Source organism: Lepisosteus oculatus, chromosome 4 (genome assembly GCF_040954835.1).
Source record: "Lepisosteus oculatus isolate fLepOcu1 chromosome 4, fLepOcu1.hap2, whole genome shotgun sequence".
Taxonomy (NCBI): Eukaryota; Metazoa; Chordata; class Actinopteri; order Semionotiformes; family Lepisosteidae; genus Lepisosteus; species Lepisosteus oculatus.
The window spans coordinates 10,495,177-10,508,246 of NC_090699.1; the positions used below are offsets into that span (position 1 = coordinate 10,495,177).

General features: G+C 42.3%; 2 non-coding genes across 2 annotated transcripts; both read left to right on the plus strand.

The window, feature by feature from the left end:
- The first annotated feature begins 1,489 nt into the window (after nucleotides 1–1,489).
- On the plus strand, nucleotides 1,490–1,561 carry trnad-guc (transfer RNA aspartic acid (anticodon GUC)). The gene has a single exon. It is a non-coding gene; the product is annotated as a tRNA-Asp (tRNA).
- Nucleotides 1,562–1,900: 339 nt separating this feature from the next.
- On the plus strand, nucleotides 1,901–1,973 carry trnar-ccu (transfer RNA arginine (anticodon CCU)). Its single transcript has one exon. It is a non-coding gene; the product is annotated as a tRNA-Arg (tRNA).
- The last annotated feature ends 11,097 nt before the right edge of the window (nucleotides 1,974–13,070 follow it).

A 13,070-nucleotide genomic window follows, 5' to 3' on the forward strand; every position in this document is an offset into this window, starting at 1 on the left:
TTCCGAAGTAACTACCGCTTCCTACACTACTGACACTTATAGGGTCAGTTATTTCTGGCTTGTTTATTTACACTCGGGAAAGTAAGTTCCTCACCAGAGCGCGGTGACTCATCGGACCTGATCGTCTAGGTTAAGTGATGTCACCAGTTAGAGGTATGTGAACTGCCTCAAATTAAGACCAACCCGGTGGATTAAGGGAGAATGGAGTTGGTGAAGACTCTGACCTTCTGATTTCTTTTTTTGTCTGTGTGGATTTTATGGATTGTGTTGGATTTGTGTTTGGGTATTACTGGGTATTATTTTACCTCTTCTTTTAATTTTACTTCTTTTAACTGTACAACGCTTTTCTGTAATATTGGAAGTCCCTTTAAATGAGAATTTGGTGCTTTTTAAAAGACAAAGACAAAAAAAAAACATCTAGGTTACTGGGGGGGTTCAGTGGACCTAGACGGTCGATCCCCAACACTACTGGTGAAAGAAGTGCTGAAATGTTTCTATAACATCTAACTTGGTGATTATCGGTATAGAGAGATAGAAATAGTAAAACTGAGCACGAGGAGAGTGGGATGGAGTGGAAATGATACGGGAACGAGCCCGTGTCGGTTCGGGAGAAGGTGGGTGGGTGGTGTGTGTAGTCGTGGCCAAGGTGATGGAATAGAAATCCATTGGGGTCTCTATGTGTGTCTGTTTTCCCTTGTTCAAATAAAATCTCAGTTAACATTTACATTTCTGTCAGACTGGGCTGCACGTTTGTTGTAGCATTTTATCTGATAGGGAGTCTGTGCCCCAATTCTCGTCATTCGCCTGCGGTACGGAGGAGATCCTGCGCTTGAAGTCTGAGGGGAAAGCTGTGAGAGGCGCCTCAGTAACGGCCTTTTTGCATTTTCTCAATATAATATATTTATGTAGCTGGCAGTAGAACCATATTCCACGTTCTTCGTAAAGATCTGCATCGATTTCTTTGACTTGTCCGCCTGTGTTTATTATGGAGCGTCTTCTGATGTTTTTGCGGTTGGTCTCAACCACTATAAACACCTTGTAGCAGGCAGCGTGTTTAATGTTAATGACCTCAGTGACGGTCACGGTGAGTGACGGCTCTTCTCTCTGGCGGGGTGCGGGGCTCTTCTTCAGAGAGAGAGAGAGAGAGAGAGAGTATCTCACGGGGGACTCTTCTTCATCAATAGCGGAGACAACAGGTACAGACAACACCCTGAAATAATATAAGCCGCGACGCCTTTTAAATAAATTCTTGAACGTTTATGAGCGTCATCATAGAGCTGAAAGCAGGTAAAAAAAAAGCTTGCTGCTGTCACGTGTATCGTTCTCTGCTGAAAGGACTTTCAGCGTGGAAAACCTACTCAACATCCCTGAAATAAGCGATTCTATAGCCGTTGGTAATGTACGCGGAGGAGCAGCAGCAGTAGCACAGACAATTGGAAACGTTCTCACATGTGTTTCTGAAGTGAAATAAAATGTTTTATAGAAGCGCTCCTCGTTAGTAGAGTGGTGAGTATCCCCGCCTGTCACGCGGGAGACCGGGGTTCAATTCCCCGACGGGGAGACACGTGCCTTTTTTCCCCCCAATCTGACTAGTTTTCCTCCAGTACTCGGAGTGAGAGAATTTATATCGTTTTCCTTTTCCGACTAATCTGACTACTCTTCTAAAGGGACAGCCTGTTAGGCAAAGAAAGCTCAACACCAGAACTGGACTCCAGTCCATCTCAAGTCACAGTAAATTTCTGCACACACCTGAAGAAAGTTTCCACAGCTGAAAAGCTGTGCTTCTTTTCTTCTCTTTTTTAGTATAGAATAAACCTTTACTTGTTCCTGTAAATTTCTACTAATTAAAATGTATACATTCACAGCAACCTTTGACTGAATGATGAGCAAGTGGTTGTGAGCCCCAGTGGCCTAATGGATAAGGCACTGGCCTCCTAAGCCAGGGATTGTGGGTTCGAGTCCCATCTGGGGTAACTTTTTGTTTTGGTGTTATTTGTGCATAATTTCCCTTAAACTGGCTGTTCCTGTAGGCTCAACCTTGTCGCCTAATGGAAACAAGGTGAGGTTTCATGTGCGGGCGGTGAGTTTAGTCGGCGAGGATGTGGTATTTATTGCCAACACATTTCCCAGACAGATAGTAGTTCCTGTGACGTAGTGCTCTTTTCTTTATTAGATGTTTGAAGCAAGAAAGTCCAAAGCAGGATACTTAATAACACTCATAAACGCCCGAGAAGTTAAATAACTTTCTATTGTTCTATTTTTGTTTTTGCTCTCTTCGATTCATAAATACAAAAAAAAATAGGCACCCTATTCCAAGATAGAAAGATGGAAAGAAATGTATCATCTAGTGTCTTGGGTGAGTTAGTTCAGGGATCCCAACGATATGAGTTGTAAAATTGTCTTCTGTGGAATCCTGTTTCTTAAATAATAAAAAACTTGAATATTCAACAACATTTCAAAATTATTCAACAAAATGTATGCATTCATTCTGCAATGTTATTTACCATTTTAATAATACGTAGGACATACTGCTTAATTGGCCAGTATTTGATTATTTAATGAAAAAACAAACATTGCGATGAGTAACATAACAAGAAAGGTAACAATCAAGGCAGCACCACTAGCCACTGAACCTCTGTGCCATCTGTCATTTCGGTAAGTGTCATTACTCATCACATTTGGTTTTTATTTTATACAGTGCTGTCACGAACACTTAATCAGCACTCGCACATCGAATTAGTAAGAAACAACCAGGAGAGAAAAATAAAAATAACATCCCAGGACAAGGAAGCATCTGTGTTCTCCACCTCTGTCGGTCCCCAGGGTCAGTGCTGGCTGACCAGTTGGCAACTGAGATCTGCTCTAAATGGTTCAGGTACAGGCTGCTGAGCTTGGGCAGAGCCCTCAGAGGATTACTGATGTGGGCTGTGGGGCCCTGCAGCACAGAGCAGAGGAAGAGATGGCACGAACGATAACGCACAGATGATCACATCTCCCTCCTGCTTCAGCACTTTCTCTTATCTGCCCCGTGGCTCTTCTTCAAGTGAAGAGGGACTCTTCGTCTGCAGACTCTGCCTTCAGATCCCTCTCTGCTAGGGCTGTACCTCACACACACACCCCCCAGCCCCTGACACTGGAGATCCAGGCCCGGACTCTGCCTCCTGCTGTGGAAGATCACTATCAATCCGGAGCAACGGGCAGGGTTGGATGCTTGCAGCTCCTCCACTGTGACACAGGTAAGCATTTGCTTGTGCACACATGAGCCAGTTAGTGTTGTTAGTGTCACAGCTGGAAGGCAGACAGATACACATCCAGGAGAGTCGAGCAAGAGGAGTGTGAAAAGGCGCAGGACGCAATGCCAGGACCTTTACAATATTTGCATATATTGTAAAAAATATATTGCAAATATATTGCAAATATTGTAAAAAAATGCTGTTTTAAATACAAAACTTACAGCCAGTTCAGCTTCACAATGTTAAACAAACAGGTGATTTTCTAAAAAAAAACCAAAAAAACACCATGAGGTAGTTTGGCCCTAAATAATAAATTTGGTACTATTTTGAAAATGGTCTTTCCGAGTTCGCAATATGCAAATATTGTAAAGGAATCTTTCAGCTTTTAAAAGACAGCATCTATTCACAGTGGAATATTATAAGAGAGTCTCTGAAAATCCTAAACATGTTGTGTAGCCAGGACCGACATAGAGTGCATTGTTAGCATGAGTCCTCATGAGGTATTATTGCCCTCTTGAATAATAAAGTAACTGTCATATTCACTCAGCGAGTTTGCCATTTTCTGCTCATGCAACAGCTATCATGCTTTGTTTCTCAAAAAGCTACATCTTACAAATGTAATAAACAAATACATTACAACAGAAATTTGACAGAGTACTGCAGGATGTAAGGAAGAATTCACAGACTTTTTGTGAATATGCAAGATTTGTGGAGCATCTTTCTTCCCCGATGATTGTGTGTGGTTTTGTTTTTGGAAACATCATTATTGTATAAATGTAGTATGGTCGATAAAGATAATCCCGTAAACCTTACAGCCCATTCAGCTTCACAATGTTAAATAAACAGGTGATTGTCTAAATCAAACATGAGGTGGTTTGAACCTAAGGAATACATTTGTTAATATTTTAAAAATGGTCTTTGTGAGTTTTCAATATGCAAATATTGAAGACTCAGAAATAGTTTTTCTTTTTCTATCAGATTCTATTATGTATTTTTTTCTTTAAAAATAAAATAGTTAATAATAATCTTTTGTTTCTCAAGATTCAAGCCGTACGTTTGTGTAAGGAATTTCTTCGTGTCTGATCTTTATATTTTCATTGTTTAATTTTGTTATTTTTAATAGTCTTTTATATTTTCTTTAATACATTCATAATGGTCCCTTGTAACCCAATCCAAAGGCAACCGACAGCCCCCTGCAGCACAGCCCCTCCTCCCTCCTGAGGCTCTGAGAGGGGCAGGGAGAGAGACGCCTGGTGGACTCATCTGGAGAACCCTGGAGCAGAAGAAGCTCTGGACTGCTGGACACCAGGCAACTATCCCCACTGACAAGACAGGACACACAGCTCAGTCTCCATTGACAAGAAGGGGACAGACACTTTCTTTACTTTATTTTTCATTAACAAGCACAGAGTTATTGATTTAATCTCAAAGGAAAACAGCACAATGGACAACGGCACTGCTCCTGATGAGCTCAGTCCCCGGCTGACAGGAGCAAGCATAGCTCAAATTGTTTTCTGCAGCTGCATCTTCTGCATTGGGCTGCCCCTCAACTGCCTCGCTGTGATCGGACTCTACAACCTAGTCAAGCCCAATAATGCCCAACCCATCTACGTCATCAACCTCCTCATCGCTGACCTCCTCCAGCTTGCTATATTGCCATTCACAATTCTTACCTTTTACTATTTCCAGTCTGATGAAATCATTGCTGGATTAAGAATTTTAATCATAGTCTATGGATTGTCCATCTGTGTCAGCATTGGCTTCTTTGTCTGCATCTCCCTGGAGAGATACCTAGCTGTCGTCCATCCCCTGTGGCACCAGAGCCACCGCAGCCCCAGGTTCACCATCAAGGTGTCTGTGGGAGTCTGGCTGTTTCCTCTTCTCTTTTGCATCGCTGTTACTCTCGTCCTGTTTCTCCTTGATCTGCGGGAAAATCTTCAAGCCATTGGGAGTCTTCTGATCTTTGTGTTCTTCTTCCTTGTTCCACTGACCCTCCTTGTTTTCTTCTATGTCCGCTCCAAAGCCGCCATCACCTCCTCTATTGGAGCTCCGGATGTGAAGAAGAAAAGGGCCCTGCGTGTGCTGTCCGCTGTTCTCGTCCTCTTCATCGTCGTCTACGGACCCTTCTTCACTTTAAGTGTGATCAATGCTTTCCTGATTTCAATGGGTATTGTCACTAGCGTGGGACTGTCCTTGATGTCTGTTGTGATCCGCAATCTCAGCGTCATCGTAGATCCCATCCTGTACGTCTTCCTCAGGAATGATGTCAGACAGACGTTGTACGCCACCCCCTCCTGGCAGATGTTGATGGGGTCAGTGTGTTGGTGCTGCAGAGCCAGAGTTGATCATAATAATTCATAATAATGTTCATAATGTTTCAGGAACACAGAGATTCCCCAGGTTGTTTCCACAGTCTGAACCAGGCAGGATGGGTTGGTTAGACAGTATAGGGCTAGATGGTGTATATTCGTATCTAAAACATGATATAAAATCCCAGACTTCTCTTATATCCTTCCTGTTAGCTTGTGTGGGTCAGTTACTAAAATCACATGTTCTCACTTATCATATCTATGCTGATGATACTCACATCTAAGTCCATACTAAACCTCACCCAGAAGCTGCTGCTTCTACACTCTCTAATTGCATATGATATAAAAACCTGGATAACTCAAATTCTCCATCACTTAAACCATAACTGAGGTCATGTTATTCTACACCTCTCATCTAGTATGCAAATCCAATGCAGTAACCCTATCTGAGTAGGACACTGTGCTTGAATTTCAATGTAAATTAGAGAATTTTGGGGTGATATATTGGCCTGGCCCTCATGTGTAGAAATCTGTAATAACATCATTCTTCCATCTGAGAACGTCCTAAGCTGTCTTTGACATCTGCAGAAAAAGTGGACAACATATTAATCTGTTTCTAGAATTGATTACTGGAACACTCTACTGTTTGGGGTATCCAAATCCACACTGAACAAATTGCAGTATATTCAGAATTCAGCAGCCAGAATCCTGACCAGGTCGAGTGTGAGTGATCACATTACTCCTGTTCTGGCGTCCCTGCACTGGCTTCCTGTCAGGTTTTGAGTTGAAAATCCCAATGCTCACCTCCACGGCTTGGCACCACAATACCTAAATGATTTATCAATCTACTCCTCACTTCACAACCTTTGTTCTACTGACTTCTGTCTTCTTTGTTTTCCCAAGCCTGTTCACATTGTTTAGGTGACAGGGCCTTCTCCTGCTGAGCCCCAGGGCCCTTTAATTCTACCCCCAAGGATATCAGAGAGTCAGCATCTCTAGGCACTTCAAAATCCAGGCTCAAGACCTTCTGCTTCAGAGAAGCTTTAATTTAATTAGTGTTTGTGTCTTCTTATTGCAGCTACTACTACATTTTTAACCCCTTGGTTTAATTTGTGTTAATTTTGTTCTCTCTTATCTTGGCTTACTCTTTTCTTTGGCTTTATTATTCTTTCACTTTTTTTGTAAACTGCTCTGAGAATCTGTTTGTAAAGGTGCTGTATAAAATGCTATATTATCATTGGTGCGGTTAATTAAAAATGGCCATATAAAGCATGTGTGAAATCTGTTTTCTGCTCTACATTTACTGATCTTTCTCCTTCTCATATTTCCTTGACGTGAGAGAAGGCTGGCTCAGACCTTCACTTCGTCTTGTGACAATCTGTAGTCAAAACCACAGACATGCAAAAAAAAAAATGTGTCACTTTCTTATTTCAAGCATTTATCTTCCACTGTTTCCTCTACCTTCTTCGGATATTTTTATAAAATCTGCAAGATCATGTCTCCAATGGACTATGTGAATTCCACCACACATGCTGTCTCAATCTAATGGTTTCTGCTTGATAATAAATCAATAATCTACTATTAATTTCTACTTCCAATTCTTGAAGAAATCCAGGAAATGAACAGGAATGGGCTATCCATGAACTTTAATTGCATTAAAATGAGAAGTGAATATAAAGTCCAGTGTGTGCTTGCAGGATCCAGGCTGTCAGAAGGTGCTTTGTGCCATTAAACCCTCCTGCTGTATTTCATCCAGACTCTGGCTCTATCTTCCACAGCTCCTCAAGTATGAGACAGGGAAGGAATCAGCTTGCAATGTCTAATTGATAGTTGTACTGTCTGATGCCTATGATGGAGTAAAACAGTGGAGTGAGTGTTGTGACAAATCCAAGTGCAGGATGAGACAGGCACACAGAAGCATACAGTATATGCTACACCACCCAGGAGTACTGTTGACTTCACTGGCATGAACTCGGTTAACTGCCAGGAGAGTCTCCTTGTGACTAGTGTTTCAGATTTAGGCCTTTATTTTGATTCCTGTTAGAAACGTGTTTCCAACTGTCATTACTACTACTCCTGCTCGTTTTTGTACACTTATAACACCTATAGAATAGGTAAGAATAATACCTGTTGATTCCGCTATTTCAGGTCTATTTATTCGATTTTTACCGTAAATAAGTCCCTACACGTGAGAAGGTAAGTTCCTCAGCAGAGTGCAGTGACTCATCGACCCTGATCATCACAGTCACTGTGGGGTTCAGTGGACCCAGAGCGAGGACCCCAACACTGAGATTGGACACTGGTCCATCTCTGGTCGCAGTACATTTACTACTGATACAAATCCACTATTTCCATTATTTGTCTCTGAATAAACAAAAATCGTTAATTGTGCACTTCACACAATGAATGATAAAACCTCAAAGAGCGAGCAAACTCCAGCAGCCTAGCAGATAGTGGTAGGTAGTGGCTAAAGGTCATGGCGTCCTAAACCAGAGAAGGTGGGGTTGGGTTCCATCTGGGTTGTTGTCACTTTTTTTTAGTGTTCTGTTATGAACATACAATTTTCTTTTAAGAGCAGATTGGCTTCTCTTCCTGTGGATTCAGACACTGCCTTATCACCCGTATGAGTTTTTTTTCTTGTATACAGCATAGGCGAGACAAATAAGATGAGATCTTGTTTCCAGACAGATCCTAATGCCTGTGACACCATGCACTTTATCTGAAAACCAAAAACGCAGCTGGGAAGCGAACCCTGAACTCCACCTGTAAAGCAGGGACACTCTCAGGTGTACTTAAAATGAAACATATTCAGCAATACACTTTCAGCTATCTGTGCTGCTGCCACTCCTCTTGGTAGGATGCACCTATACTATCAGTGATTGCATTTTTATTGATTGTTTTTTAATAGTAGAAAGTCCGTTCAGAAGAGCAGGTAAAAGCAAAAGGCTGTTTACCTGCTTTTAGTGAGTGCAAACGCTCAAGGTACTCCAAAGGTCCTGTTGTAATTATTTTCAGCTTGCAGTCTGTTTCTGTTGTCTAAGCTGTTGTCGGAAAAAAGCCGCATGTGGGGGCGCCCTCTGTGGAGATAAGGGTCTCGCTACCCCTGCAAGAGAGAAGAGCACTCAATCGGGCACTGAAAGGACTCATTAATGGGCTGGTTAGATCAGTCGGTTAGGGCATGGTACTAATAACACCGTGGTTGTAGGTTTGATAGCTGTACAGGTCAGTGTGTTTCAATTTTCTTTTTTTCCAAAACCTCTTTACGTTCCTTTACGGTCATGTTGCAATACATGTTATATCTAGTTACTATGAAATCATCAAAACTTGCTTGACTGAACTTTCCTGTACTTTTAAAGGTGCCACATTGAAAGATTTTAATACTGGTGTCACACTGTATTTTTAATTATAGTGTGATAACCAAGCAACAGAAGAGGCTCATGAGAACAGCTGAGAGTGGGGTCAGAAGTCAGGATGGCTGAGCAGTCTCAGGTGCTGTGGTGAAGTTGTAGTCTCCTCTGGAGGCAGGGGTTCAAATCCCACTTCTGACAGGCACTTTTTTCCATTACCGTATATACTAAAAAGGAGAAGAAAAGACCCCTGAAGAAAACTGAGGCACTTTCCTCCGGGGCTCAGGGTGGGATGGAGGAGGAGAATGGAGAGCCCCAGAGCAGCAGAGGAGAGAAAAGTGTCCCTGAGAGAGCGGCTGAAAGCCTGCGGGAAGGAGCAAGTGACCGTGAACTGGACAGAGAGGATAGCCAGGCTGACCACGAAGCTGGAGGTCCCCGACCCTTGCTGAAAGTAGAGATCCTGCTGGCTTTAGTTTCTCCAGCAGTGGTTTAGCTGCTGCTGCTGGCCAATCTCAGATGAGCACCGCAAGGAATGGTCTTTCAGTTCGTCTGGGGGTGAAGGTACATGTTTGTCACGACAGTCAAGGAAGGGGGGAGAGACTTGCTTGACTGTATCTCTGTCGGCCATCTCTCTCTGTCTAAAGCTACGGGATTCAATAGACCGTAGGTACCAATGCTGTGGTTTCCCTCCCAAGGAGGCACCTGATTCAGTGGTCAAACACAGAACCAAAAGCAGAAAAGTGACTTGGAATCCACACTCCAGAACTTAACCCATTGTAAGGCAGCAATGAGAGCCACTGTGCCACCATGCTGCCCTTCATTTGGATAATTATCATTAAATTCTGTTTTTAGTTTACACTAAATGAGTTCGTCACTAGTTCTTCATCAGCACAAGTACATCTAATTAGTAAGAAACAGCCAGGAGAGGAGGAGAGAAGAACAAAAATGAGAACTTAAAATAACTTTTTTCTTCTGATGATCATGCTGATGATCAGTTTGAAGAAACCAAATTGGTTTAATTTCTTTCTGCAATCTAGCACTGTGGTACAAATTTCATGTATGCAGTGTTCACTCAAGACATCAGTGAGTTCTGTGTACATCAACTTGAGGGTTGTCTGCACAACATCCTCACGATGCAAACTCTGAAGTTCATTCAAAATCTGTCATGTAATCGATCTGCGATGTTTGTTTTTCTCTCCACTTTGGAAGATCAGATTTTCCTTCTTGTATCTACTTGAAGTGAGACAATGCAGGCTCAAGCCCTTCATGTGTCACTTTTTCAGTAGATCAACAGTGCAGTAGAGATCAAGTGATTGGAAAAGACTGGTCAAAACCAAAGACGTGCAAAAAACATCCAGCTTTCGGAAGAGAAGACATTTAACAACCTCTGTTCTCTCTGTCTTCTAAGGAGCTTTTTTAGTGCTGAAAAATCATGTCTCCAACAGACCACGTGAAGCAGTCGATGGACAGAGTGACATGGTATAAGAGCACTGGAGCAGAAACACTTCATCTCAAATGGAACTGAAACGAAAGTTTACAGTCATTGATGATCTGCAATCCCAAGAATATTACAAAAGTCATAGCTGAGATTCAATCATTTATGCCATCTTGATCTATAGGTTTCAACTTACTTTTTATTGAAGAATCTTGCTCATCCTTGGATCTAATAGTCTTATTAATTTCTAGTTTCAGTTATTGAAGAAACATGGGGTTTTAATGTGGAATCATAGAAACAACACAGAGATAAAGCTGTATAAAGGCATACGGTAGATGAGGAGAAGGGTATAAACACATTTCAAAGACAAAGACCAAGATTCAAGAATCAAGATTGAATATTTATTGCCTACCAACCTAATGGTTAGGAATTTACCTCAGTGTGCTCATGACAGTTAAACAATAAACAATAAGACAAAAACATCAGGCACAACATAACATCAAACCATACGATACAATTAGATTACTTAAAAAATAAGAATAAATAAAAGATAAATAAAAATAACAAGAAATCTAATGTAGTATTAAAAACGTGACTGGTACATTGGAGGGTTTAGAGTCCTCTTGCATTGTCAATAATCATCTTAAGGTGCTGATGTATGATTAGGGAGCTGCTCAGTATCCAGATACTGTTACAATACTCTAAGTACTGCTGAGGAAACGGGAGGTTTTGGTCTTAATGGTTCTGAGTCTTTTTCCTGAGGAGAGGGGTATGCACACGTTCTATTACAGCTTTGTAAAACTGCAGCATCCCCTTTCTAGAGACACAAAAAGAAGCATGTTTGATTATCCATAACAATATGGATGAAGTTGTTCTCCCATTTAAGAGAGCAAGAGATTATTGTTCCAAGGAACTTAAAGTTGTCCCCTCTCTCTACCTCCTGGCCATTAATGGTCAGTGGCAGAAGGGCCACCCTGCCTCTCCGGAAGTCAAGCACCAGCTCTTTAGTTTTGGAAACCCTTCAGCTCTAGGTTCTTAGAACAGCACCAGTCAACTGGGGATAAAACCTCATCCCTGTAAGCTGATTTATTATTACGTGAAACCAGCCCCATGTTCTCTTTGAACATGGTAAAGCTGACAAAGAAGTGGACAAAACCCACCACACAGCTGGGTTTCACATTGAGAAAAGTTAAATAGGAACCGGGAATGAGAAGTAACAGATGATAGCAGGTGTTCTTCTAATACTCAGGGCTTCAGTGAATTCTGAGTAAATCTACTGGAGGGATGTCTGAACTGCATCCTGCTTGGTGCAATTCAGTTAAGCCCAGGGCAACTGAACAACCATCTCATTGCAAATAACCTCTTTGGACCCTTCCAATCTGGATTCAGACAGTTACACAGCACTGAAACTCCATTGTTAAAGTCACTAACGATCTTCTTGTGGCTGCTGATTCCCTATCTCTAGCTGCCCTTCTTTGCTTTGAGCTCAGTGCTGTGTACGATGACCAGGGGAAGGGTCATCCAGGACAGGTATTTCAGGAACGACCTGCTCAATATACTAGACATAGACCTGAGCAAGACGGCCGCCAAGAGAAACCAGCTGAACCGCAGATGGAAAAGGCTTAGTCCAAAAAACAACGAGACACAGGTGTGTCTCATCAGGAAACAAAATATATATACCCTGGAAACAGTGAACCGGCATGGAAGCCAGTAGGTGAATGCATTTTGGAGGAGATAGTGGAATCAGGTTGGTGTTGGTAAGGATTAAAGAATAACAGATTAACAGAAGAAATAAAGGATTATGATTTACAGTTTGTGATTTGGATACGACGCGAATTTGTGGTACTTTTACGGACTTTGGAACTTGTACTGAATAAGGATTGAGCGAACGGATTGCGGATTGGCTTGGAAGACGTACGGACTGGAGAAACAGAGAAAACTCCCCGGAAATAAAAGAAGAGAAGCGTGGTGTGAGTACTTTTGTCTCGGTTACATAAACCTTTCCCCCGGAGACACCACAGCTGCTTTTGAAAATGATTATAATGACATCTTACTTTCTTGTCCTGAGACTGACTCTGACATCCCTCTTACCTCTGCTTAAACTTTTACCTTACTGATTGCCAAGTCTTTCTCTCTCTTAGGGGTTTCTGCATTTTCTAATTGCATCTCTGACTTCTATCTCAGAAATATAGGCAGACTACACCCTATGTGGTCTCTCACAGAAAATTGGTCAACACACTCATCTTTTCTAATATTGATACTCCAATGACCTACTTGCTGCTGTATCAAAATCCACACCAAAACCAAACTTCTAATTTTCCTGAAGTCAACAGACAGTATCTGTCACGCCCTCTGCAGCCAGAGGGCGCTCCTTCTCTGTCCTGTCCCTAGTTTCCGGTCTGCTGTCCTTCCTGTCCCTCTCTCTTCCTTGGGCTATATATTTCCGGGTCTTGCACTCTGTCCTCGCACAGCATTGATGTTCGGATGTCCTGAGACCCGCCTAGCACCAGGGCGCCCCACGTCCGCTCCCTGAGGGCATAGGTTTCTATACGGCACTCCTGAACTCTTTGCACTAATGAGCCCGGGCCTTTTTCCCGTCTCGCCGCTACGCATATGGGTCTTTTTCCGCTCTCCTGCTCCCCATGGTTAGTCCCTTTGGACGTCTGTGACAGAATGCTGAGCCACCTACTAACCCCGCGAGCGGCGTTTTTTTTTGTCTTGCCGCATTTTTTTTTCTTGTTCTCTG